The sequence below is a fragment of the Ambystoma mexicanum genome, chromosome 6p, assembly GCF_040938575.1.
Source record: "Ambystoma mexicanum isolate Mex_15411 chromosome 6p, UKY_AmexF1_1, whole genome shotgun sequence".
NCBI lineage: Eukaryota > Metazoa > Chordata > Amphibia > Caudata > Ambystomatidae > Ambystoma > Ambystoma mexicanum.
Window position 1 is genome coordinate 576,271,789 of NC_090935.1, and position 25,854 is coordinate 576,297,642.

At 44.8% G+C, this 25,854-nt stretch overlaps 1 protein-coding gene across 1 annotated transcript in view; it reads left to right on the plus strand.

Annotated features, from left to right (window-relative positions):
* CENPH (centromere protein H) overlaps positions 1 to 25,854 on the plus strand; it is a 600,657-nt gene that overhangs the window by 410,848 nt on the left and 163,955 nt on the right. The gene's annotated exons all lie outside the window — the stretch shown is intronic.

A 25,854-nucleotide genomic window follows, 5' to 3' on the forward strand; every position in this document is an offset into this window, starting at 1 on the left:
GTAAACAAAAGCTACCGCTGGGTGGCTTTCCCCTTCATTAGTGCTGTACGCGGAGGACGGGGACCGGAGACCAGAGCAGGAAAGCTGCAGCTGAATCTCGGTAAGTGCTATTTATTTAAAAAAAAAAAAATAAGCACTAGCTGCGGTTTTTTTTCTAAGTTTTCCGGGCTGGAGGAGCCCGGAAAACTTAGAAATAAAACCGCAGCTTTAAAAACGTTGTATTTATATTTGCGGTCGCTTTTGAAGCGACCGCAAACATAAATACAACGTTATTGTGTTGGAAAACGCTGCGGTTTTTCTTTCCAAGTTTCTCAGGCTCCTGACCATATATATATATATATATATATATATATATATATATATATATATATATATATATATATATATATATATATATATAATATCCCCCCCGCAGATATGTAACAATTGACCTTCACAATTCGGTCAATTGTGATTCGAACAATTGTAGTTCGAACAATTCGTATACATCCGTGGTGCCAAATATTCTGTGTATGGACGCATTACCCTTTGTCAACACACTGGACAGGGTACCGGGTGAGGAGCTTTAAGCAGACCACCTGCTCTGTCTGTTAGGGATATGGAGCAATACTAATCTGCACTTACAAAAGAGTGCTGGTGGATTTAGCCTTATCGGTAGCCAAGAGGGATATATCTAGGCTGTGGGGGACAGCTGAAATCCCTTCTGTAACAGAGTGGGAGATAACAATGGTTAGGAATGTGAAATTGGAAAGGGTGGTATATAAACAAAGAGGTTGTCTGGAAAAGCATGAGAAGGTGGGAGGAGGGAAGAGAGGACAATTAGTGCTTAGAAGAGGAACCGGCTAGGCAGGGTAGGGCAAATGAGGGGGCAGTAGTTCAAGGAAGCGGGGCAGACAATTGAGGGTCACGCTTTCAGAGGGAGGGAGATTCGACCAGAGGAGCGAGAGAAGGGGAAGCAGAGTGTAGATCAGAGACGGGGAGTATGGAACTGGGTTCAAATTGTTTAAATTGTGGTTATGCCCGTTTGTCTATTTTCCTTTTGACAAAATTGCAAGGAATGTTGTTTATAAACAAAAACGCATTAACCTTTGACCACCAGGCATGCTCTCAAATCAATGGCTCTATGTAAAGGCCCCTGCCACCCTTCTCTCCACAGCCTTTCTTGGGTAAGTTTGGCCCTGCTATAACATTCAAAAAAATAAAAAGGTGAGCTTGGCACCATGAAGTAGGAAGAAGGGAACCAGCTACTGTAAGCCTGGATGGATTAAAAAAAGAGCAAGCTGGGCACTAGGTTTTTTGTTTTGGCAAAGGATTGAGTTGTGCACTCTATACCCAATACTTGAACTGTTATCTAGAGGTAGACCAGCATGCCTATTACATTGAAACTCCGGATACATTTATGTTTAGTTTGTTTCAAGTTAGAAATGGCTTTTAGTTATCTATGAGATCAAGAGTATTCTCAATGTTTCTCGAAATACTCTTCTAACCATGTGACAAATGTTAAGAAGCCTATTAGATGTTCTTTCCCCCTATTGTTGATGCACAACCCCAGATTCAAACGGGTATTGGGGACCTTAGTAGTCTGATGCTCTGACACATTATTTATGCCATCCTGACTCATTTTGCTTAGTTAGGTCAAAGAAAAGAACTGCCATATTAGTTGTAGATGAACACAAACCCCTAATACTGGCACACTTTAATCCCAAGCCCATCTGGACTTATAATTGAAACTCTGAGTCATATGTTTTGTTGATAAGACTTAAGTATTGAAAGCAAGCGTCCCCAAACAGCACGATCCTCCCCGCAATGAGAGACAATGAAGACTCTCCCAAAATGGGAATAAGGCCAAGACAGAGTGCGGGTGAGCGTAAATGGGAGTTTATCAATCAGAATTGGGCATGCAAAGAACTCTGCAAACTCCGAGAGCGCTCTGTCTGACAATAGCAAAGACAGGCGTATATATTTACAAAAAACGTCATTAAAACCTACATACTATAGGGGGCACAAGTTCATTGGGATTGGGTGGCGACGGCTAACTATAGGTGCTGCTGCGGCGTGGTTGGTCTTGGCTGAAGGACGTCATTGGTCACCCTCGTGGGTTGGGCTGGGCCTGGCAGGTCGGCTTGAGTTCATCCAGGCGGTGTTGGTGTGCCAATGCTGCCTGTGGCAGAGATGAATGCCTTTTCTGACTTACTTGCCCTCGGCCATGCACACCGCAGTCATTCAGTCATTTACAGTGTTATTCTCTTTAGTAAATCTTCCAATAGGTTATTTTTATAGGTTAATGCAACACAGGAGGAATGCACCTTGTGAGGGGTCTGGAGGTAATATATCGGGGCCTGGTTACTCGTGATCTGTTGACCGGGACCATAGGTCGAGGGGCTAAGCTTCGGGGACTGGGGCGGGTGGTACAGGTCTTTCTGTCTTGTTAGAAGTGGTTATGGATGTTTCGCTGTGTGTTGTCAAAGTGTTGGGTGTCCTGATTGCACAGGGCCATAAGTCTGAGACAGTCCGGTGGGTTGTGGGGTTTACGAGGGGGCGCTTGAGTTTAAACAAAGGTTTACTGCTGTGCTGTAAATAATGCAGGTGGCTGGCCGCGGCCTTGGGTGCTGCAGTGGGGCTACAAGTCTTTGAAGCGGCTCCAGTCAGGTCGGGGGAGGCGTGATAACGCAGAGCGGGGCTCTGTTCTCATGTCTTGGCAGCCTTCGCAGGGAGGGAGGGGGATACATCGAGACCTTGTACGCATTCACAAAGGTATCTCCCTCGTGTGTTGCCGAATATAGGTAAAGACATCGCAAACATTTGAATACTTTCTATAATACTTATTTAAAATCACTTCAAAACATGCATTTAACCTTTGCTGGATGCGTCTCGATTATACCCAGTCCGAGCACCATATTTGTACATTATATTCTAGCAGCTACAGTGTTTTAGTTACATGCATATACATTCGCAGTAAATGAGGTAGTAGTTAGATCAGTGGAGTACATAGAAAACGACCCGCCACTGTACGTGACGGTGGTGGCACATAAGGGGCTTAGACATACACACATTATAAGTGCATTCTCGCGCATCCTTTACATGAGTTCATAGTATAGTTGCATTCGCTTTCTCGTGTATTCTAGCAGCATTAGCTTTAGTTATGGCGCAAAACCATGGGAGGTAGGCTGCCCAGTGATATACGCAACAAACAGATCCCTGGAGCGTTCCTTTATTATTAGTATCCACCTGCAAGGGTGTGAACTCGCCATTGCTTATATCATGGGAGCATGCTTTCTCATTTTAATACATTCTACAGGCGTTTGTAATATAGGAGATTTTGTGGAAGAAAGCATACTTCGCAAGAGGTCTTGACATTCATATATAAATATATATAAAGACTGTCTGCCATCAGATGACCATTTTGCCGTTTTTCTCATTGCTCAGGCCTGCTGGCCGGGTCATGCTGATAGTGATAGTACACTGCGGGAGGGGAACTGTTACAATGTTAGCGTATTGCGCTAGCTCATGTCCGTCTTGTTCGTGGGAACGTGCTCGCAGCGGATCTGCCAGGGTGCTGCGGCAACAGGGATGTTCTCCAAGGGTGGGGGCCGCGCTACAGTGCGCTGAGCTCACACCATCTTTGCCGGGCAAAGAATGGTTTCTGGGCCTAGCTAAATTTGTGTTGTAATCAATACATGTGGGCACTCGATACGTGTGGGCAATGTCTCCAGTGGGTGAGCCCTCCACCACCTGGGCCCGGGTGGCATGAGGGAACGCCCAATGGGCCATAGCCCTCACCTGGGGAAGAAACGCAGGCGAGAGGGGTCTCCTGGACCAGTCCTCCCCTACAGTATTTACCTTGCTCCTTTCCATAGATTGCAGCAGACCTGAAAAACCCTTGAAATGAGTTTATGTGGACATAGGCACTCTGAAAACGAACAAGGTAGCAGAGTGACATCCCCCTACCCAACATTGCAAAATGGAACCTACAGTTTTTCACTGAAGGAAAGTTGAACTAAAAACGGTATTCTCCAAGATAAATTATCCCATACACAATGAACCATCAACAGAGGTCCAGGATAGGGCTCGAGTGTGAGTTAGTGCTTGGACCTATTAAACCAAAAGAGCAGTAAATTGTGCAAAATGTTACCAGAAATAACTTTTGGCTGCAAACTGATGCTGAATTATATTTATATGGGTGGCCGTTCATATGATGCCCTGTTGATCCTACCTCTCTGCTCTTACCTTTTCTTGATACTTTTTTTTCTCTCTCCTGATTCTGCTTCTTCCTGTTTTCTCTGCTGTTGATGCTCTCATCTCTTTATACCCATCTGCTTCTTTGTACCCTTCACATAAACCTTCCCAGCCTCGGATGAATTCCTCTCTTCGTCTACTTAGACATAGACTGCGTAGGGTTGAATGCTTAAATAGCATGCACCTGCTAATCTTTCATACTGATCTTCTTTCCACTCCTCCTATGATTCACTGTTGCTGATTGCAAAAAATGACTTCACTAAACTCTTTCCTCTGAACCTCTTACCTGTACCGCTCATTAAATCGCATTCTTTCTCATGCTCCTCCCGAGCCTGCTACTCTCTCCCCTCTTACTGCTTCTGATTTTGCAGAAAACTTCTCTACGAAATGTCTGTGCTCCGATCATCTGTTTCTTCTCTCGCTCCTCATTTACCTTCTTCTGTTCCTTCTCCTCTCTGTTTGCTAATGCCTTTATTCTCTCCTCTAACTGAATCAAATGTCTCCTCTTTTCTTGCAAAGGCCAATCCTACAACAGCTCCCTCTGCTTCTCTTCCTTCTTCACTGATATATTCTGTTTACTGTACTCTTATTCCTTTTCACACTGCTCTTTTAAACTCTTCCCTCTCTAATAGTGGCTTTCCTACCTCTTTTAAGCATGCTTGTATTTTACCTATTTTGAAGAGACTGACGCTTGATCCTTCTTCAGCCAACCTTCGCCCTATTTCTCGTCTAAATTTTCTCACTAAGCTTTTGGCGCGCATAGTTCCCATGTTAATTCCCTCATGGCATTCTGGATTAATGCTACGTCTAGCCACTGAAACTGCCCTCCTTGCTGTTTCTAACTCTCTCCTCACTGCCCATTATGCAAAAATGTATTTGGCCCTTTCCGCTGCTTTCCACACAGTTAATCCTACTTTCCTCCCTCCATCTTGGTTTTCGGGGATCCATTCTTCAATGGTTTGACTATTATTTCTCTGCTTGCTCTTTTTTGGTCTCTTGGCTTAATCCTCCGCTTTCCCTAGATGGTTCCTCAAGGCTCTATCCTAGGTCCTTTACACTTTTCTCTCTATACTATCCCTAACGCTTCCATCGTTTTTTCTTTGAGTCTCCCATCATCTTTATGCCAATGACTCGCAGATTTTCCTTTTTTTCTCCTCTTTCACCCCTGCACTTCAATCTACTCTTCTCACCATCCAATCTTGGATGCCAACTCATTAACGTCCCCTGAATCTCCCCGAGGTTATCTTCTTCCTTCCCTCCACTTCCTCCCTCACCTATTTCCTTCCCCTCTTCTTTTGTTCCTTCATCAACAGCCTGGTTACTTGGTTACGTGATTTTTGACTCCGCTGTGGCTTTCTCTATACATCGCTATCTCTCTCCTGTCACTATCGGCTATATAATATCTATACATCTCGTCCATTTCTTACTACACAAGCCACTAAGTCCCTGCTCTTTCCTTGTATTTTCCCTACTGTTCTACTGCTTTTCTTTCCTTCTTGGTCTCTCTGTGTACAGACTAGCTTTTTGACTCCGCTGTGTCTTCTTTGAATCTACAACTCTTCTATCCATCTTCCCCATCTCGCTCCACCTGAATCTATTTCTCCCGCTCTACTCTCCATTCGCTGGATTTCTTTTGACTCCCGCTTTGATATGATTTTCTTTGTATTGTCTTTAAATGTCTTTATGGTCCCGCTCCTCCTAACCTCTCTTCTCTGCTTTCTTTTTACACTCCTCTTTGGTCTTAGGTCTCACTTTCAGTTTCTTTTGTCTGTACCTCTTCCTCCTTGTGCATGCTCCCGTTTCCTTCCTTTTCTTTACTTGGTCCAAAATGCTGGAATGCTCTGCCTCTATTTCTGCTTTTCCTAATTTCAAAATTCGTTTTAAGGAACATTTTCTTTCATCCTGATTGAGATGCTTCAATTCATTCATTTGATAATTTATTGTGCTGTTATTGGTTTGTTCAGTGCTTTGGCGTGAAGTGCTAGAAAAATGCATTTGAAATACAAAAATGCAACAAAATATTTATTTCAAGGGTCAATCCTTTGTAACGCACAATGCAACCTCTCACTAATGATCAGCGGTGGGAGAGGGATGCAGAGGGGGGGAGGGTACAGACCTCTGTGTACTGTTGGCTTAATACACAATCATGAAAATGGATGAGCAGGGCCATTCATGACTATAAATGAGTAGGGAGTCATCTCCATTCTGACTATAATTGAAGGGCAGCAGTGTACTGATCTATTTTGAGGCTCAACATTGGCTAACTCATCGGCCCCTTCCGCAGGAGAGGGGCTGGGTGTGTTGTGGACACAACAGCCAGGGATGCGAAAAGGCACTGGGCTTTTAAGCAGCTGCCTGTTCTCTCCGGCTCCTTACTTGTTAGCTGTCCTGTCAGAAATGTACAAAAGAAAGCCCATATGCCCGAAGTCTGTGTCGAAGTTGCATTGTCCTTATGTCATCAGATGCCTTGTATTATCTATATGGCACACCACTTCCATTGGAAGCTCAAGTAGTCTCTATTCTGGATCCTTGCTCCAGACATGAACCTCTAGTGCTTACTACTGAAGCTGTTAAGCTTGGATCCTAGGGAGTTGAAATTGCCACTCTGCCTCTCTGAGGTCTGACTGGAGCCACTTACACCGGACTGCTGCCAGAAGCGTTTGGGTGGTATGATAAACATTGTGACATACTGAATGGTGTAATGTAAGATCTTTATTGAACCACACCATTTCAGGGCCACATGGATTCCTTTTTTCTGCTATCTACTTAGAGGCCTCAGTGACTGGTCCCCTGTGATCTCTTTTTGGGGACTGCTGTAGCATCCTGACCCCCACTCAGGCAGATTCCTGGGCTCTAAGTACACATCCACCCCAAAGGTGCTCAATAGACCACCCACCAGACCACCTTCACCAACAGGCTTAAATGGCACACTGCCACAGATTGAATTCTATGTAAATAGGTTTAGCCTGGTGCACTGCTGCCATTTAGAGTGCAGCTTCACACAGTACATACAAACATTTCAGAAGGGCACTCGACCAGAGGGTCGAGTACCTGGAAAATGATACTAGACCCTCTAGTAAAACTACTAGACTATGCTAGTGGTAGAGTTGATTTTTGTGATGCCGTGTAACTATATGGTCACATGTTTTAGTGCTGGTTAAATAACTTTGTTTATTTAGTGCCTGCTGCAGAGAGCCATGGACAATCTAGACATCACTGCTCAGAATCCTGATTTGATGGCCTAATGATGCAGAGATTGTTGTGCAACTTCCAGGACTCACCCTGGTAAGATAGCACTATGGGGAAAGCACCAGTTGCAAATATCTGCGTATGACTGACAGTTGTTCAGAAAGCAATACATACACAATTATTGCCTCTGACAAGTTGATTAAGGTATACAAAATAACAACTATATGTATTTGCTTTTATTTTTTAACTGATCTTAGCATTCCTGAGATATGACTTTACATTTACTGAGACAATTCCAGTCCATTCAGATATCTTAAACAATATTACAATTACAATATTCAGGGTGATTGCAAAAGAAGCTGTTCTTCTAATTTGAGGACTGTATACTTTGAAGAGAATACCATTGTCTTAAATTCTTCCAGTCTTGACGTTAGTTTTTGAATAGGCATCATGTGTGCTGTTCGTTTTTTGCCTTCCTATACTCTCTCAGGGCTCTTTGGGAAGATATTCTGTGATAAAATTAGAAGAAAATGCAGTCTCCTGCCGTGTATATTTAACACTGGCCTGGGACAGACTTAAAGCCTGCTGGTTCATGGACCCTTGCGTGCAGTCGCTGACTTACACAGCCATTGGCAAGGTCGGTAGGTCTGTCTCTGGAGGGTACGATTTTTGTTGATAAAGCGCCAGGAGAACAAAAAGTCATAACCCTTTATTTATAACATTTTTGTAACGCCAAGACCCATAGGTATCACTGCATTTGTACAGAATCAGGTGGAAGAATGAAACTTGGAACAGTTTGAAAGGAAAGGGTAGGTGGAACAGGTAACAGAGAAATTATTCATATTTGTTGAAGAGCCAGGTTTTGACTTAATTTCTTGAAGGGAATGTAAGAGGTCTCTTCACTGGTATGCCGTGGAATATGGTTCAAGAGAATGGGAGCAGTGACAGCAAAGCTAACACCTTCAGCTCTGGACTTTTTGAATCTGGGAGTAGCAAGCAGAGTACAATGGGATGAACGGAGAGTCCAGTCCGTACATGAGGTTTCAACGTGAGGCTCTTGTTCAGGTAAATTGGGTTTGCGATGAAGATGCAACAATGTGCCAATGACCGTGTTTTAAACTCGATGAAAGCTTTAATGGAAAGCCAATGAGCTCTGCGTCTGGAGGCAGTAATGTGATCAGAGCGGCGTAGGCTCAAGGCTGCCTGAACAGCTTTATTTTGGAGAAGTTGTAGCTTGAATAGGTTTGTTGAGGATTTCCCCATGAGTAGGGCATTGCAGTAATCGAGCTTGCTGATAAGTGCTCTTGCGAGCGTGAGACAGTTGGTGTCTCACCCACTCGTCCCCAGGGGTCTGTCATCCAGGTGGCCAGGACACGGCCATCACTTTTGGATCCAGTTCCTGGGTGTGGGCCAGTGTGGGAGGATCACCTGGGTGAAAGGGTCTTTGGGGAGTGGGACACTGGATGGTGAGAGGCCGTATCCGCTTCCCTGTAATACCTTTACCCCATCCTACCTATGATACTTAGGAACTGAAACCCCCACCCCTTTCACAACACTAACACTTTCTCACGGACAGCCCGCTATGAGATTAAATGGACCAACACCCGAGCCGTATACCTGACGTGTCCCAATACAATGGTCAGGCAGGGTCATGCAAGTACTGACCACCACGCATACCGGACTTCCATTATACTTCCCCATACGGGTAGAAGGCAGAGCACAAGAGCGCACTCTGAGCAAGGCAAAGCACACAAGGAAACAGCACTTCCAAGATGCTACTTTAACACGAGAGGAAAGACAGCAAAACCGAAGGGGGATCACAAGGAGTGAAGTTCCCTTGACCTTTTCGAAAAGGAACAGTTACTTTCATGAAGCCTTGAGAATAGAAAGTGTAAGACCGGGAAACCAGGCTGAGGAATCCTGCTGTGTGTCAGAGGTACCGGGGCCCTACTGCGTCAATAATCAGGGCCGGGAGAATCGCCAGCTGCCGTAGTGCTGTCCTTGGCTCCAACGACAAAGCAGCTTCAGTGAAATAAATGCAGCCGGTGAGTTGGAGAGACAGATGCAAGACTGGTTTGTGTTGAAGCTAAGGTGAAATGCAGATGAGTGATTGAATTTTGAAACCCAGATATATGATACCTTTGAGAGAGTGGTCTGGCACCGCATGTATGCTCAATGGAAGGTCTCTGTAAGGTGTCCAGCTGAGAGTTGACAAAAGTGAAAGAGTGGCAAAGGATTGTGAATAAAAGTGGTCCTGCAGCGGGTCAAGACAAATCCTGTCTACAATCGAAAGTCTTTGATGTTGATACAGTAAAGGAAATTGAAGGCAAAGTAGAGAAAGTTGGTTGACGGAGGGAGATCAATTGAAAGCTTTGTGTTAAAGCAAGTTTGTGTTACAATAGATAAATTGTTCCGGCCTGGCAGAAGGAGACTGATTGAACATTTTGTGTTCAAACGGATCTGAGCCTGAGGGGCATCCGGAGTGAACCGTGAATCACCTGAGAAATTCGATACGTGGAAAACCTAAGAAAATGGTCTATACGTGAAAATACAAATGTTGTGTTAAAGTGGATCTGAGACCGATGGAGGGGGATTGAAGGTGAACAGTAAATCACCTGAGAAAAGTGTTCGTAGGAGAATCCTGGAAGGAAAGGAACTTTATTATTTGTTTGTGGCATCAGGCCCTCTGAAAGAAGAGCCTTTGAATGGCAAAGAGACTTTGGCACAGAAGGCCATGATGTTGAAGTTTCAAACTGCACCCTCGTGCTAGAGAAGCCAGAGACTGTGCTAAGATCGAGTGTGCCACCTTATCCTGTGCTGAAAACGTGGATAAGGGAAGCCAACGGTTTGAATATCCTGACATATCATTTCTTGAACACCTTTCTTTTGCATAAAATTGTTTCCCACACTATTTGTATTTAGAGGTAAGGATTGACAATAGGTTTATTAGTATAGGCTCTTTTATTTTGACAAGACACCACTAGGACTGTTATTATTTGATGGTCATAGCTTGCTCCCCTCTTTTAGATTTAGGATTAGATAGGCGGTTTTCAAACCCAATAAAGTTCAATAAACACCCTTGAACTGTGGTCAGTTGGGTCTGTCTTACTGTTGATACCATGCCTTCCTTACAGTGGTGATGGGAATTGTCTGCTCAGGGAAATGAGCGTAGCAGTGTAAGCGGTGAAGGAAGCCAGGGCGTTGATGTGTTGAGCTTGGCATCCAGGTAGACCCTCAGCGGTTTAACTTGTTTGAGACTAGGGATGGTAGTGTCATCAATAGCGATAGCACTGTAGGCTGAGGAGAGCTTTCTACTGCAAATGGGGGATCCCACAATGAGAATGTCAGTCTTCTAAACATTCAGACAGATTGTGGGTGGCCATCCATCCAATTTTGGATGGTAGCGTAGATCTTAGTGATGGTATCCTCAGAATGGTTGCCTGCGATGGAGTTCAGTATTTCAGTATCGTCGGCAAAGTTAGTGTATGTGATGTCAAGAGAATCAAGAATGTCAGAGAGGCTTGGTGTAGGTATTGTAAAGGGAGTGGTACAGGCAGGAGCCTTGAGGAACACCCAGAGGTGCTGGGATGGGATCTGCTGCCGAGTTTCCAATGCAAATTCTTGAGGTGCAGTCACCAAGGAAGGATTTCACCCAGGCAGTAGCTTCAGTGGAGAAATGCAAGTGAGAACCCATGTCTTGACAGAGTAAATTGTGGTCGACCAGGTCAAAGGCAGCAGAGAGGTTAAGGAGGAGAAGTATGGCAAGATTCCCTGCATCTTGGATGCTGTCCAACTACATTTTGAGGTCCAGCAGGGAGTTTTGGTGCTGCGATTCGGTCAAAATCCTGATTGTCTTGACCCAAGTAAGTGATTAACTTCTGTGAAGTGTTGGACTTGGGAGTATGGAAGACTATCTAGAATTTTCAGCAGAAAGGGGACTTTGGTGATAAGGCGGTAATTAGTGGGGATGTCAGGGTCCAGAAAGTGTTTTTTGAGGAGTGGGGTGATCCGTGTGGATTTGATGCATGTGGGATCAATGCTGGACTTGAAGGTAGCATTCACAAAGTCAGTGATGATTGGAGATAAGGTAGACTCAATCAATTTTACAATGTGTGGGGTGCAGGAGTCACCCTTGCAGTTGGAGGGTTTAAGGGATAAGATAGTCTTAAGTACAAGCTCTTCTATGACTTGGAAGGAGGAGAACACTGTGATATCGGTACGGTGGGAGAATTGGATGGCGCTTTAGAGGTGAGTTCCTTTTTTTGGCTCTGAATTTGTTCCAGAGTAGGTTGATTTTGTTGGAGAGGGCTTCCTGAATTGTAGTGCACCAGTCTTTGTCATTCTGCGTTAATGATGGGGCTGGAGGAGTTCTCAAGTTTTCATAATATTGAGAACAATTCTTTTGAGTCTGAACTGGCATTGGCAATCCTAGTTTTGTAGGAATTAGCTTTGTGTGCGATGATCTCATTTTTATTTTTTATTTTTTTAGGTATTGGCGGCAATGACAAAGTTAGCTTTGTTGGATTGGGATGGATTCTTTTCAGCAAATGTATTATGTATTCACAGGATCTCTTGATTCAGCTAAGAGAGACGCAAACGTCATAAAACAAGGGATTTCTGGGTTTCAGTGGAACATGTTGATCAAACATGAGCAGAAGACTCTGGTGCTAGTGATGGGCTAGTGCTTCTGAAGAGTTATTGGATGGTGGCATGCAGAGAGAAGGAAGGATAGTGTGGGCATAAGCAGCTCATGTATGAGATTGCAAGTGTTACTGACCAGGATTGGGCTGGGAACTAGTGAGGTAGTGATAGAAGGAGTGGGAAGCTGGATAGAAAATTCAATGAGACCAGGTAACAGGAGAGATGGAGGAGATTTTAAGAGATACACTATTGGCAAGAATCCAGTCTAGCATGTGTCCCTTGTGGGTGGGCGAGCTGACTAGATGTGTAAAGTTCATTTCCTGTAGTGATTGAGCTAGCCGAAAAGCTTTGTTGTCATTGGGATTGTTAAAGCCAAAATTGAGGTCCCCTAGAATGATGAACTTAGTGGCGGGTTTGACTAGGGGTGTGATCAGGAGGGGGATGTCGGATTCTGGTTGACCTTGTGATCTAGGCTGGCGGTAAAGGAGGAGGACATTGTAGGTAGTTTGAGGGTTAATGGAGAGTTTCAGGAGGAGGGATTCGTACCCAATTAATTGCAGAGTCAATGCTTATAATGAAGTGAGGATTTGGCAATGGGTGCTACACTGCCTACTGTAGCACTGGTGCAGTCTGTCCAAAAATGGAATAATTAGGAAAGATGGCTAAAGATGGAAGTGGCCCGAGGCATCGTGCAGCCAATATTCAGTAATGGTGAGAAGGTCAAGATCAATAATCCGATCATGTGTGTCAATGGCGTGGGTGCCTAGGGAGTGTGCATTAATGAATGCATGTTTCAGAGATGTATTTTTAGGTCTGGTTAGGAGGAGGTGAGGGTGCGGTGGTGGGGGACGAGCTGGTGTGGCTGGATAGCAAGAGTTTCTCGCAAATCCCAGAATGGGGTATGTAGATCCTGGGAGTCGTGAGGGCTAGGATAGTTCTAGAGCGTAATCTCTGAAGGTGTTTAGTGCCAGCAATGGATTGGGGTGGGAGGGCCGCTTGAGACACTGTCGAGCAGCTCTAGGGGGCAGGGCCTTTGGGGGGCTGTGTCTAGCATGGATGAGGGTAACAATGAGGCAGCAAAGGAACATCTGGAGCAGCCCGGCTCAATTGCATTGTAGGCGATGGCTGGGCCTGGGTGGCCACTGTTGGAGCTGGTTGAAAGCGTGAGGCGCAATGTGGTAACTGCATCCTTGATGTTGGAAGTCATGGGAGGTTGTCAGTGTTTGTTGCTTTGTGGGGGGGTTGAGGGTGATGCGCAGAGGGACAGGCTCTTTTGGGCAGCAGAGTGTGAAGAGGATGGACATGGGGAGAGTTTTGAGGGAGGTATAGGCAAGAGAGTGTAATTTATTGGGGCTGGGTGTGGCGGTTCATGGCCAATGGCGCTTGTGAACACAAAATTCTGTGGAGGGAGAATTGGCAAGGCCGTGCCAGCGCGACTCAGGCAGGCTTGGGGAACTTGCGCGAAGCAACAAGAGAGATCTCGGAGAGTGGCAAAATTGTGGGTCCCCATGCTTATGGGCCGGTGCCCGGGGGCTGCGGGAGTCAGGAATTTGGTTGGCAGAGGTGGACCGTAAACCTGAGGGGAAGGAGGAAAAGGGGGACGGGATTCTGCCCGTATCTCAATGCGATAGCGAGACTGTGGGCTGTGCAAGTTGCATCCTGGTGGTAGAGGGGGGGAAAAGGGCTCCGATGTGGGAGAGACCAAGAAAGCATAGCATGAGTGGGGGACATACTATAGAGAAAAGGGAACCCACACTTCCCTGGGGCCAGCCCACAGTGCAATAAAATCACTCCTAATCACTCTCCCACACAAGTAAGAATCTATGCGAAGCACAGTGAACTCAGTCTGGGAGAAAGCCAATCACACAGAAGCTTTGATGCTTGCATTTATTACTACAGTGTCTAACGAGCATTAAGCAGCATTTTACAATAATATGGGAATGAAAGTGCAAGCTGAATAATACCAATTATCATTCACAGATGAATATGCAATTATGGATCTTATGCTCCTAGGAATCATGGACGGAGATACGATTGAATCAAACCCAGGACCCATGCCACTATGTGCCTGGAACCCCTCAGGAAGGGGGGGACTGGCTTAGCCCCCAAAGGCCTGCACCAGAGCAGGGATGTGATGCTAGGAGTCTCGGCCCTCTAGTGCACGGCTCTAGTGCACGGCTGGTTGTCCAGGCGCTGTTTCTCTCTGTGCGCGCGTCTCTCCTAGCTGGCCCAGGTAAAGTTCTCTTATTAGGGGCTGCATGTCAATCACTTTGACGTACTAGATCTTCGAGAATCTTCTGGGCCCAACCTTTATGCGGCAAAACATGTTTTCACCTGGAAAGTTCCAACTAGAAACAGCCAGTCTTGGCTCCCAGGCTCTGTGTACTTTGTTTTAGGAAGGCCTTAATTTCCTGTGTTATCAGTGCACCTGACGCTCAGAGCGAAGAGGAGCAAGGCTGTGCCTGGCTCCTAATGGCTGCGCAGAGCTTCTGGCAAAACTAGATGTTTATGTCTTCAAGAATGGCCTTCGCAGTTAACCCCTCACAAGCATGCGGGCTCACCCAGTTCAAGAGGCCTGGCTGGTTCAGCATTTTCCTTGCTGTAAATACCATTTCCATTTGACATGAGTGGCGTCTTGCGCCCTGCCATTTTTTCCGCTAGCAGCAGTGTCGCGCACCCAGCCCATAATCGGAATTTCTATGCAAATTGTCACTGGTTGCTCGCCTGTGATTCTTTCAGTCTCAACTAGAGCCTGGTACACTGCAGCAACTTGTTTCTCAAGCAGAGTGTATCTTGTCATAGGATCTGTGAGCTTTCTTGACCAGAAACCTTGCAGCACTCTTTTCTGTCCTTGCTTTTGCCACAAGCTCCACACAGCGACATCATTGTAGACAAGAATTTCCAGTTCAAAAGGATCGGTTTTCATCATGGGGCCCAGTGTGATGTAATTCTGCAAAGCGTCCTTTGCCTGTTCAAAGGCAGACTGGTGCTCTAGGCCCCATGTAAAATCATCTTTCTGGTGACTTTGTAGATAGGTTTCAGTATCAGGCTTAAATGAGGTATGTGATTTCTCCAAAAACCCATTAACCCAATGAACCTTTGTGCCTCTTTATTTGCTGGTGGACTCATCTGCTGAACCATGTCAATCACAGGGACAGGAATTTTCTTAACTGACCCAGACCAGATTGCACCTAGGAATTTCACCTCTTGAGTGGGCCCCTGTACCTTTTTGGGATTTATGGCCCATCCCCGATTTTGCATATGTGTGATCAACTTTTCAGCAGCTTTTTCTACATGTTCTTTCTCATCACTGGTTAACATGATGTCATCAATATAGTGGGCAACATACACATCATCCAACTGCACCATCTTCAAGTCTCTGGCAATCAATCCATGACACAGAGTGGGACTATGCAAATACCCCTGGGGCAATTTAGTAAATGTAAATTGTCTCCCCAAGTGATAGCAAATTGGTCTTGTGATTAAGCGTCAATATCAATGGAGAAAAATGCATTGGCCAAGTCAAGGACCACATGCCATTCACCCACTTCTCTTGTAAGGTTTTCAATCAGAGTAATGATGTCTGGCACCACCACAGCTAATGGTGGCACCTTCTTGTTCAAGGCACGAAAATCAATTGTCAAACGCCACGCCCCATCTGGGCGGCGGATAGGCCAGATCGGAGAGTTGAATGGACTGACTGCCGGCCTCATTATGCCAGCTTTTACCAATGACTCAATAGTTTTACCAATCTCTTTGTGACCTCCTGGCAACCTGTACTGTTTCACGCACACTGGCTCAGCAGGAGGAGGTAAATGCAAGGGGGACCATTTTGCATGCCCAACCCTCACGGGGTTAACAACTCTCACATGGATTTTCCGATTGCCAAAAACAAATTCACCTAAATCTGTAGTCACACTTTTGCCCAACTATGTAACTGGAGGGTCAGCTCATAAACAAGTGGGAGGACGTACGAGCTAATAATACTTGAAACAAGAGGGATGGCGTCCTGCCACTTAATTTAAGTATCTCTACATATATATTTTGGTAAAGGCTATGTTATTCAGCATGTATAATATGGCAAAAGCTATTTCATTAAGCTAACTGTCATACGTATTCAAAAAGATGAGCAATTGGGCCCTTCAAGGGTGCACTGTAGCTTTTTATTTAGCCAGTGTTAGTAGATGCAGAGAGAATGTTCTGCATTTAGGTTTAACATGAAACTTTTTCATTTTGTGGTGTACATGTGGATCAAATCACATTCATCTTATTAAACAGATGCAACAAAGAAAGAATGGCAAATGCTTAAGAAAAATTAACAAACAAAACAAACAGATACACAATCATTGGTGGTTTGCCTAAATGTACAATGAATGCAAAGAAACATAGTATAGTATTTAAACACAAGGCAAACACCTATATGGAATGTGTGTAGTCAAAACCATGTGTCAGAGAAAAGGCATTATTTCTTTCTGAAACTGGATTAATGTATTGCTGGCTCCTTGAGAAAAGGGACCTAGTTGTTGTTCAACGTCTAGAAACTGATCGAATTATGGAGCGGGATTGGGGGAATGAAGCCCTCAAAATGATGTGGTCCCGTGACGTTTCGGCGGAAAGCCTTCTTCATGGGCCTCGACTTGGTCTCCCCTATGTGAGAAACAAAGGAAAAGAGAGGGGCTCAAATTGTTGTAGAGCTCATCTAAAAGGATTAAATCTGATGCTAGTAATACTGGCATGCAATAAAATCTAATTGGGACCATGTGGGTGAACAATGGTGTCATTGTTCGCTGGCATGCTGGCACTTGGTTACTGACCTGGACGGAAGTCGGAGGGTAGTGTTTTCTTCCAGTCGGTGTTGGCAGGGAACTGGGAGTGATGTATAGCGGGTCTCTTCAAACTGTAGGAGGAGGTTCCTGCAGATAGGTAGCTGGTGTGCTGGATGCACTAAGGTATGGGGAACATTATTAAAAACATATATGTATAGGCAAATGAGTATAACCAGAAATGGTAAAAATCACTAATGTATAGTGGTGTGCTTGACTAGAAAAAGACATAAAAGTACCTGTAGGCACAGTCTTGCAGCCACTTGGAGATTCTTGGCTGTGCACGGTTGGGAAAATCCCTTTGAAGGATGCTTGTAGATGGCGATCAGGCGGTAGCCCACGTGTTTGTGAGGCTCCCCGGTTTCTGGGGTCTGAATTTAGCCGTGTCTTGGTGTGGCTACAGGACCCTAGAGTAGGAAACCAGGGCAAAGTTTAAAAGAAGACGCTAAAAAGATTTTTTGACGCTAATAACATTTCTGAAAGCAGGGGGCGACAGGCGCCGGCCCGTGCTGTGTTGGTCTGAACCGTAGTGGAAAGGTGGAGCTGTAAGCACGGATGGCTTCCGTGGCGGGGGCGATTGACCCCCGGTTTCCACGCGGCTAGCTCTGCAGGGCGCTCATACCTGCGTGTCCAGAGATGAGTCATTCGCTCTCTTGGGCTGAAGATACCGACTGCGAGAGCCGGCGCAGGTACAGTGAAAAAGCAGAGCTGTGTCTCGGGTGCGCACAGCGCAGGCGCAGGTGTGGAGTGTCTGAGTCCCTGCGTATGCGCGATCAGTGCAGGCCCGGGGGTTTGCATGGTAACCGTTCAGTTTGTACGGGGCATGATATTTCTTAAAGGAAAAGGAAAAAGAATGGACATAGAGCCTCTATCGTGTGGACTACAACAACAACACATCTATCGTATGGACTGCCCAACAACACATCCATACCTAGTATATACTCAGGTATGTCGGAAATCAAAACATTTGCTGCAAAAGGCAATCCCTGGCCAATTGACATCTTTACATTAAAGGCTTTTGCAACAGTTTCTGCTCCCCCATAACCATTGACCAAAACTCTGGGACCAGATCATTTACTGGGATTGCGATTCAAAATGGTTACCTCAGCTCCCGTGTCTAATAGAGCCAAGACGTGTTTCACTTTCTCATCCAAATACAATGTAAGTGACACAAAAGGGCGTTTGTCTCTAGGACTGGTTCTCTTTATTAACCGTACCTCAAAGACAGAGCCAGCCCTTCAATCAAAAATGGGGTCTGGACCTCCCATTTGTCCTTTGCCAAATCAGGGTAACCTTTTGCTCGCACTTTGGGCTTCAACACCTCTTCTTCAGAGGGTGCAGAAGGCCTAGTTTTGCCTGACCCCTGTTTCTTCATTTTTTTCCAGTTCTCAAGCAGCACAGGTGTAGGTTTACCATCTACCTCTTCCTTTGGAATTCCCGGTTTTAGCAGGTCCACCCACATTTGCCTGCGTGTGATTTCAATTGTGTCCGTTTTCTGTTTAGGCTTTGCATTTTTGCCATGCTTTTTCTCTGAGTCATTACTCGCCGCCACTAGGCTCGCTGCTTTGCACACATCCAGCCCGTCTAATTGCCCTAGCAGCAGTGCAAACTCACCAATGGCTTTACCTTGCGCTGGACCCAGCAATGAAAGCAATGCTCCCTTCATATGACCGGGGCATTCCTTAACAAGCGCGCGCGCGCATTCCAGCTGTGAACATCTCCATGTCAGGCCCTGCAAAATTTGCACTGTACAGTGCGCACTGTAAACCCATCTGTCTAAGCTGATCTGTCGCTTCAGTTAGTGACCCCCAGGGGACCCACGCTTCTTCCATGTCCATTGGACTTGTATACAGATTTATTAGGTTAGTCTGAAGCCAATTAAACCAGAAATGCGAGCCTTGCTACCCGAGCGCACCGCCCAACATCTGTCCCAGCATTACATTAGTAGTGATTGAACACATTTTTAATAGTTCTTCTGGGGTTAAGAAGATGCCATCCGCACCTGTATCCCACCTTCTTAAAAGCCACTTCACCTGCTCTCTGTCTAAACAACTTGGCAATGTCTAAAAGCTCTGTCTGTGTGTAATCACGGACAATTCTAGTATTCTGAATGTTTCCACCACTAGCTTGGCCTTTTGACTTTTTAGCGATTAACAGCCGCGCAGGATAAACACATTTCTTTGGAGCACATTCCAGCTCCTCTTCCCCAGAACAGTCTAACTCCGCAAGTCTGACTTCAACGGATTCATCCCAGTCAAATATCTTTTCGGTTTCGCTATCCCTAACCTCACCAGACCATAAATTTGGGTCCCAATTATCTTTCCTAATTAATGCGCGAATCCTTATCTTTGACGGATTTCCCCGCCGCTGTCTGCGCTTGTGCGTGGTTACATGCACAGCTAAAGAGGCACGCCTGTCCTCCATCTGATCGGGCCGCTTAACGGACGATTCAAGGGTCTCTCTCATAATGATCTGTTGCTTCCTGGGAAATCTCATCCTGTAATTTACAAATCTGTGCATCTTTAAGCAATTCATTCTCATGAGTGCCTGCAGGAATAACCAGCCCACGTTTCCTGCTGCTTTTTTGCTCGCATCTGCATTTGCCAAGCGGTAAACTATCCAAACACTCATTAATTACAGCCGGGGAAACATAATTTTCAAGCATGTCCCGTGCCCTCGGTGCCGAATACTGATGCAAAATGTCTGCCACACCCGACCAGGCATTTGTTGCCGGCCATCCTGGAATGTGACAGAGTGCACTATCCCCCTCGTTGCATTCATCCTTTGCTTGTTTCTTCCAGAATGGCATTGTGCTCGCAAACCCTGCTCACAGCGCCAAATGTAGAGAAAAGGGGAACCCGCACTTCCCTGGGGCCTTAGTGCAATAAAATCACTCCTAATCACTCTCCCACACAAGTAAGAATGTATGCGAAGCACAGTGAACTCAGTCTGGAAGAAAGCCAATCACACAGAAGCTTTGATGCTTGCATTTATTACTACAGTGTCTAATGAGAATTAAGCAGCATTTTGCAATAATATTGGAATGAAAGTGCAAGCTGAATAATACCAATTATCATTCACAGATGAGTATGCAATTATGGATCTTACACTCCTAGGAATCGTGGATGGAGATACGATTGAATCACACCCAGGACCCATGCCACTCAGTGTGCCCGGCACCCCTCAGGAAGGGGGGGGGACTGGCCTAGCCCCCAGAGGCCTGCACCAGAGTGGGGATGTGATGCTAGGAGTCTTGGCCTTCTAGTGCACAGCTGGTTGTCCAGGTGCTTTTTCTCTCCGTGCGCGCGTCTCACAAACAGTCCAGGAAGAGTCCTCTCCTAGCTGGCCCAGGTAAAGTTCTCTTATTAGGGGCTGCATGTCAATCACTATGACGTACTAGCTGTTGGGGAGAATTCTCTTATAAGGCTAATTTCCCAAACCTAGTGAGTCCCCCAGCAGTTTGCTGGATTTTTGGGGTTTGTTTCTTTCTCCTGCTAAGAGTGAGACTCTTTTTCTCCCATTCTTAGGCATGATTTGAGGTATGTCTTTGACTTGGTATGTGCTTATAGGCTATGGGGTCTTTTACTCCATAGGGTATCATCTGTTTTGGTATATGTGTTACACAGCACCCTCAGTGCAGTAACACAGGCGTGTCATAGTGAACCCCAAACATAGACTCCATACCCTGGGACTGTCCCCCAGGGCATGTAAAGTCATCATTGGCTTTATTAGTCCAAAATTGTGAACAGAACCAGTACAAACCATCATATTGTGGAAGTACTGGAAGGGGTTAATTAGATTGCCCCTGGGTCTGTTTCCAAGGGGGCACTGTCGAGTCCCCACTTGTCGAGTTTCTGGCTGGTGGCAGTGGTTACCACGCAAAATATTCCACCGGAATATTTCCTATGGGATTTTCCCATTCATTTTAAATGCACCACTTTTTTTGGTGCATTGTAAAGATACCGCCGGTTTATTAAATTGATATAAAATCGCCGGGTTGGGTCTTTTCGCCAGAACTCTTACAAAATGGCGTATGTGTCCGTCTCTGTAACTCCAGCCAAGGTCGGGCTCTTTGTTCCACTTTTTGGCGGGCTTCTCCACAGAAGCCCTCCAACTGGTGCCACTCTGTCTGGGATTCACAGGATGTGTGGGTGGGGGAATTGGCACCCTGGACTGCGTTGCCTTAGCAACACAAGTCACACTCTGTTCTGATTGGCTCAGTGGTGAGCCGCCCGGCTCACCACTTAGCATGTATGAGTGACAGCTAGGCTGTTTGAATGGGAGTTTTTCTGCATACAAGCAGGGCTTTTGGGACTGGAAATTTAGAAGTCGCCACTGGACCTGAGAAATCCGAAGAGGGGAGAAGCTGAGCCATCTGCAAAGACGACACCACCGGTGGAGCCCTGCTGCAACGACCTCACCACTTCCCCGACGACAAGAGAAGATCTTCTGCTGCAACAGTCTTCTGCCCCAGAGCTGGTGGGATCAACCAGTTCGACCTTCACCTTCCAGGACGTCCCTTGGTCGAATCGTCAGTGCCAAGCACTCGGTGGCCGGATAGCCAAGCTTCAGTCCAGCAGGACCGCGAATAAAAGGAACACACCTTTTAACCGAACGAACTCCGCGGCTGGTTTCATCCCTGGGCAGTGCAACAACTCCAAGTTTCCTGCTCGACAAGATCTTCTCCTTCCCTGGTCGAAACCACGATCTGCACCCGCTGCCAGGAACAACTGCCACCGCTGGAGCGTCCTCACTTTTAAAGGTACTGTGTTCCGCCCGGCCTCCCTTTCATCGGATTGCTAAAGGTGACCCTTAAATCCTTGGCTTTCCAACTGGGTGGGCCCCCAGAACTTCCTAACTTTCTTTTGCGTCAAACCAACCTCTTCTGAACAATTTAGTAAAGACTTGAGTGCATTTTTAAACTGTGTGATCTTGGGCACATTTCGCCTCGCTCCATTTAAAGTGGCCCTGGCCTATGAACTTTGGCTCTACAGTAAACTTTGTCTTCACTAGCTTGCTGTGATCTTAGAAAAGTGTTGGTACCTGTTTTATTTCCATAACCTTTCTTTTTCCCTCCCTCTAACTTAATTATTGAAGTGCCATCTGGGTTAAGCGCTCGCATCTGTTTTTACAACTTGTGGTGTGTTGACCTAGACTTGTCTAAATAATTATTAAGGGAGGTGTGTATACTTTTTCTGATTGTGTTTGAACTTGCTTTGATTTATAGTGCTTAGTGTATTTCCTAAAGTGTGTTTTAAAATAAATAATTATATACTTTTGATACCAAGCTCTGGTCAGTGTTTGTTTGCTCCATGGTATTATTGGCCCTATTATGTATGCTCTGTATACTGCCCCTACTCGTCTTGAGAGAAGTCTGACTGCTCAGCCACAGCTACCAGGTACATCTGGGTGGTGCAGACTGCTACCAATTGGGTTTACTGCTTGCACCTGTAGTCTTAATCTTTTTGCAGTGTTCCCCAAGGGAACTGCACAGGATTCTGCCTAACACTAGCTCTTCGAGAATCTTCTGGGCCCAACCTTTATGTGGCAAAACATGTTTTCGCCTGGAAAGTTACAACTAGAAACAGCCAGTCTTGGCTCCCAGGCTCCGTGTATGTTGTTTTGGGAAGGCCTTACATTCCTGTGTTATCAGTGCACCTGACTCGCAGAGCGAAGAAGAGCAAGGCTGTGCCTGGCTCCTAATGGCTGCGCAGAGCTTCTTGCAAAACTACATGTTTATGTCTTCAAGAAGGGCCTTCGCAGTTAACCCCTCACAAGCATGCGGGCTCACCCAGTTCGAGAGGCCTGGCTGGTTCAGCATTTTACTCCACGCTTCAAATAAGCTCTAAATACACGCAAGGTAGCTCAGTAGGTTAATGCAAGGGCAGGTTCCTGCAAGCGCCTAGAGGCTTTTCATGACACATACCAGCATTTGCGAATCCGGCATCTGGTGTATTGGATTTCACAATGCTTGTTTACCATTGAAAGATATTCCAAATTCTTCCACTTCATAATGTCTGCCAAACTGCCAGACTCCATGTTTTCTCTGCAGCCTTATTTATGTTTCAATTTCTCTTACTAACGCCTATCATGCATTCTGCAGAAATCAGCTAGGTCACACATGAAGCCCTATTTGGACTAGGCAATACTGCTTCCTTCCTGTAAAGCATGCAGGATGAATTTCAAATGGTTGAGTGGAGACAGTTGCATTGATGAATAATGGTATGAGAATAAACACAATAACCCTACCTTTAAGCATTTCTGGAACTAATATGGTGAATACATGCCAATTTGTTCACTTGGCAATACATTGACAAGAGATTTCATAAGCTGCTTCGTTATTGACCATACATTTGCAGGTATGAAGCTTTTGTTAGAGGAATTGGGATGTTTTACTAACGACTTGGACATGAACATAAATATCAGTAAAACCAAAATTATGCTATTTTCTAGCAAAAGAGTAAATCGCCCCAAAATGTCTTAGTTGGGGCACTGTGGAATATGTTTCTTTATACAAATATCTTGGGGTAGAAATTAACTGTGGCAGAGGTTGTCCGCTTAGTAGCTAAAAAGATTCGCCAGGCGAAACGAATTTCCATGTTAGTTCGCAGTTTTGTCTTTAACTATGCCGGGTACTCATTGCGAGGCATTTTAATGCTTTACTCGCAATGGTTTATTCCGGTGGTTGCTTATGGTCTTGAAGCACTGACGATCAAAAATCTTGAATGGCTTAATCGAATTGAAGGCTTTTTTGGCGAACGGTGTTGCGTCTACCACGTACATGCCCAACCAATACAGTATATTCGCACAGAAATGGGCCTGATTTCTTTGAAATGTATTATTCAACAACAACTAGGTTTTTTTGTCTTGAAAGCTCTACATTATCCTGAGAGAATGATCCAATGAATTATTGCAACTGATATCATGCATATTGAAGACAAGAAAAAAGTATAAACATTATGACTCGGATGTAGAGATCTATTCAATGACTTAAATTGGACCATTGACGAGCCTAGAGGTGGGCGCTTCCAAGCTATTAAATATGCCTTCAAAAAGAAACTACATATGATTGACTGGAGCAATAATTTTGAATATATTAACAGTTTACGTAACAGTCAATATCTTGAAGGCATTGCATACACATATTTCAAACCCCAAATATACTTGATCAGATGCCCTAGCCCTGCAGTTCGTCAGTTTAGACTTTTAATGCTAACCAATCAACTACCTGTGAGAGCTACGTATGGTTCCCAATGGAAACTTGATTCCAACCAGAGATTTTGCAGGATATGTAACAATCTAAAATCTATTCAAACCATGAGACATATTCTCACAGAATGTCCCGAGCTCGAGAGTTGGTATCATAACTTGTACAATCCAATATGTATACCGTCACTCCACTATAGCTCCTATCCACTTTTGGCAATTTTTTTAAATTCCTCAATGAATTCTTTGCACATTGCACTTTATATGATTTGGACTGTAGCTGAATTGAAGTGGAATATGTCTTCTCCTGTCTAAACATAAGCTCATGTGGATGATAATTGCTCCTTAGATAATACCCAAGGGTATTATTATTAATTAAAATCTTGCACTTTAGTTATGAATGAAGATTATGATGTTTTTGCGTCATGTTTAACTATACTATGTATGTTGTATGAAATGTACACATATGAATTTAACAAAATGAGTTGGATCTATATTAATGTATTTTTTGTATAGGAATTTTTATGATGAATGTAGGATTATGTATTGTCGTTGCTGTGAGAATAAGTTGATTGTTGATACAGTTAAAGTTCTATGAACTAAAATACAACTATAGTGATAAATAAAAGCAATAACTGCCACCAAGCAGCTTTGTGCAAGTACAAGGAAACACATTCATTTTAACACAAAAATAACACATAATACAGTTTCATTCCTTGTAATGTATCATTCTATGACATGCTAGTAGTCCAAAGTTGTAACCCATAAGAAAATCACACACACAAAATATTCCCCATTGTATAATGCAGAGAGGCATTCACATTAATATATCATCAAATGCCACGGCTCATTTGGCACACACCACAGAAACATAATAATGAAGCCCCCCGTAATATAACGCAGTGATGAAAATATTTTTTGTTATATGCTGTTGCTCGGTGTTGTCACATACAAGTAAAATGCACACAGTAAGAAGATTGATTATAACGCAGTAATTACTTAATAAATAATGTATTGTTAAACATTGCTTTGTTTGTGTTCAGGGAAGAGAGGCAATTATGTCCAGCGGGGAGTCTTGTGGGCCAGTGCTTCTAGTATACGTTAGCCAGGGTGGGGGTATGCAAGGTGGGAGAGATGGTTTGTGTCTATAGGAGGAGATTTTAAATAGAGGCGAGTTTCTTAGTTTGTCTGCGAATGGTGTGTTTGAGTGTGAAAGTTGAGGGTGTGTTCAGGATGGGGGTATTGGTAGCTTGGGGTGCACATCCAGTGCGTCAGGGTGCAAACTTCAATAGGAAATGAATTACAATTGATACCATGCAGCAAAATGCCAGGGATCCGCGATCACGGGGCTGACGCGTAGACACGTAAACAATAACATTGTCAGACATGCCTTGCAGTAGTTATGATTCAATGGCCCAATGAAAGGCATCATCTGCATCATATTTTTTAACACTATAAGGATCGACAAAAGTGCTCTTAAAACATTTGTCATTTCTCCGAAACATGTTCACAGTTGCACAAGCGTGCACAATATTGCAGGCACCATAACAGAGCTTTTATGATGATGCACTCTTCCTTCCTAGAGCAGCTGATAAATACAAGGGGCCCTCTACTAAATACTGCAGGACTTCGGGCATAGATTTAAATCTCTCTATGTGACTGTTTGTCTTTCAGTCGAGAACAATTTAGTAATGAAGCTTCAAAGTGTAAAGCTTTGCATGAGGCTTTTGCCTAGAAACCGCTCTTTAGAGACTGATCA